Source organism: Schistocerca cancellata, chromosome 5 (genome assembly GCF_023864275.1).
Source record: "Schistocerca cancellata isolate TAMUIC-IGC-003103 chromosome 5, iqSchCanc2.1, whole genome shotgun sequence".
NCBI lineage: Eukaryota > Metazoa > Arthropoda > Insecta > Orthoptera > Acrididae > Schistocerca > Schistocerca cancellata.
The window spans coordinates 75,979,705-75,982,779 of record NC_064630.1 but is presented as its reverse complement, the minus strand read 5'-3'; the positions used below and the strand labels follow the sequence as shown (position 1 = coordinate 75,982,779).

Genomic DNA, 3,075 nt, shown 5'->3' with positions numbered 1-3,075 from the left:
ACAACATCGAGCACATCTGATAAACAATGCGTTTTTACAAGAACAATTGTTTTTTAAATTATCTGTTGGGAAACACACCTGATTGACATTCTGAAAAATTGTTCTATCATTCGTCAGGTTTGATGCATATCACGCCTATCGTATCATATCGGCAAAAATCGGAGAAGACAATGGTGGTGGACGATGGATTGGATTTTTATAAATCGTCTCTGGAGTTGATGTCATGGTTTCGCTCGATTAAAAAAGCACAATTTTGAAGGCACTTGATCAAATCTCTTACCTGCCAGTAAAAATACACGTCACACGGTTGGACGAGAGGAGTGCACTTTGGAGGAATGACTTTTATAGTGCTCGTTGCTAACTTCTTATCGTCCTGGAACGTCTCATCGTATAACGCCGGGTTCGTTTGCCCACCCCAAGAGTCGATCAGAAGGTGAAATTCTTTCTTTTGTACGTATGGTATATACATTTGAATTACAAAAAACAAATAATAAAAAAAAGTTGCATGGCGTAAGATTCGATCTGGTGACCTTCGGATTATGAACCCAAGCGCTTACCGTTGCGTCATGATGCTGTAGAAAATTATTAATTGTAGAAAGTATTTCACCACAACGGTTTCTTTTAACTGTCGATTTTCTCCACAACGTCTGAGAAGTGCATCTTGGTGCTTTGCCACATTACACCTCTGGCCATGAGCTTTTATTATGCGCAATATGAATCGAATCTGAATTTCACAATTGGCGGCCTCCCCTTGTTAGCTGTTTCTGTGCCAGCTTCTACACTGGTGTGCCTAAGACAAACATTACAGCATGAATTTATCTTGCTCAAAATTGCTAAAATGTACAGCACCAGCAAAGCACATCTTATGCCTATTGCAGCTAACAATGCAATGCCCTTAAAGATACAACAAATTATGCATTTTTGGTAAAAGTTGGCTGAAATATTATGTGTTACTAAAAAGTGTAAATATGATATTATGTGCGAATTAACAATACTTTTTTATACACTCGGTTACACTAGAATAACTAGATTCATGCATAAATTGTTGTAAAATCCACCCTGAAGTTCAACGAAAATTATGGATTGTTGTTAGAACCCAGACCCTAGTTCTGATTAATCATCCACGATACAAAAAGTAGGATTTTACAGTAACACTAGAATTGAGGAATTAACAATGACAAAAGTTTATTGATGGCCATAGAAAACTTCGTAATGTATACTGTTGATCAGTTTTATGTGGTAAAGTATTGAGAAGTGAAACAGTATTTCTAAACACTGACATTTATTTGCTAGCACAAAAATGTACATACAGATATATAATATAATATTTATGACAGAATAAATAGATCCTGACTGAGATTTTCACTCTGCAGGGGAGTGTGCACTGATATGAAACTTCCTGGCAGATTAAAACTGTGTGCCGTGCCGAGAATCGAACTCGGGACCTTTGCCTTTCGCGGGCAAGTGCTCTGCCAATTGAGCTACCCAAGCACGACTCACGCCCCGTCCTCACAGCTTTACTTCTGCCAGTACCTCGTCTCCTACCTTCCAAACTTTACAGAAGCTCTCTGCGAACCTTGCAGAACTAGCACTCCTGAAAGAAAGGATATTGCGGAGACATGGCTTAGCCACAGCCTGGGGGATGTTTCCAGAATGAGATTTTCACTCTGCAGCGGAGTGTGCGCTGATATGAAACTTCCTGGCAGATTAAAACTGTATGCCGGGCCGAGACTCGAACTCGGGACCTTTGCCTTTTGCGGGCAAGTGCTCTGCCAACTGAGCTACCCAAGCACGACTCACGCCCCGTCCTCACAGCTTTACTTCTGCCAGTACCTCGTCTTCTACCTTCCAAACCTTTAAATAGATCCTGTTTACCTTACCCTTTTTTATTATGTAATAAATATTGTCATAAAAAACTATTCTTCTCCTTCATTAGAGGTGACTATTTAAATGCTGTTTAATGAGAATTGCTTCAACGTATAAACTTACTTACATACAGTGGGGGCATCAGGAACACTCAATGGAAAAAAATTGGCGCTGTGTGAGTTGGACTCATGTACTGAGGGTTTCATGCAAACTTAATGATTTATGTAGATAGTCCATCTATTTTGTTCAGTGCATTTGCATGTTTCAAAATATGTGACATAAAGAGCCTTATCGTTTGGTTAAATTGACTTGGAAACTTCAGTTTTTCACACCGATAAGGATACCCAGACACTGGTATGTGACAAAAATTTCCATGTTACAGGTGTGCCTGTTTTTAAGAAAAAGAGGCTTTAGCAGATGGACAGACAGATAACAAATGACAAAGTAATATTTTTTAATGTAATTTAATTACAATCGACAATTTTCGGATTTTGTACTTTACTGTTACTGTCAAACCTTGCATCTTGCCATTTCATGATTCAAATTCATCTAGAAGCATGCTATAGCATTTGTTGAATGAGTTTGCACCAAAATATCTGATGTAAATGGCCATGTCATTTGGTTGCACTCACTTAGAAGTTTAATTTTTTTACACTGCCAAGGGACTGTAGACCTTAGTATCGGACATAAATTTGAAATCGATACATGAACCCATTCCTGAGAAGAAGGGTCTTAACAGACGCACCGACAGTCAATCGGAAAACAAATCGCTAAAATATGATTTTACGGGTGTCGGATGCTTACAGATTATTAACTTTCGGATTTATTGCTTTACTTGTACTATGAATCCTTGCTTCTTGCCAAATTTCATGATTCTATTCCAAAGGAAAGTGCCTTATAGGTTTGATGAGTGAGTTTGGGAGTATTAAAATGTGTGATGTAAATGTCTGTATCTTTTGATTGGATTGACTTAGAATCTTCAATTTGTTTACATCTCCAAGGAAACTCAGATGTAGCATGTGGCATAAATTTCAGGTCGATAAGTGTACCCGTTGGTGAGAAAAAAGTTTTTAAACTGAGAGACAGACAGACTACAAAATGATCCTTTAAGGGTACTTTACCGAGGAACTAAACCGTAAAAATGTCGAAGTTGTCATGCAGCGTTTGCAATTTGTCACTAAAACAACCCAAAATAATGAAATAAAGATT

The 3,075-nt window shown here is 38.1% G+C and overlaps 1 non-coding gene across 1 annotated transcript; it reads right to left on the bottom strand.

Annotated features, from left to right (window-relative positions):
- Positions 1-1,717: 1,717 nt before the first annotated feature.
- Positions 1,718-1,792, bottom strand: Trnal-caa (transfer RNA leucine (anticodon CAA)). The gene has a single exon. It is a non-coding gene; the product is annotated as a tRNA-Leu (tRNA).
- Between the last annotated feature and the right edge of the window lie 1,283 nt (positions 1,793-3,075).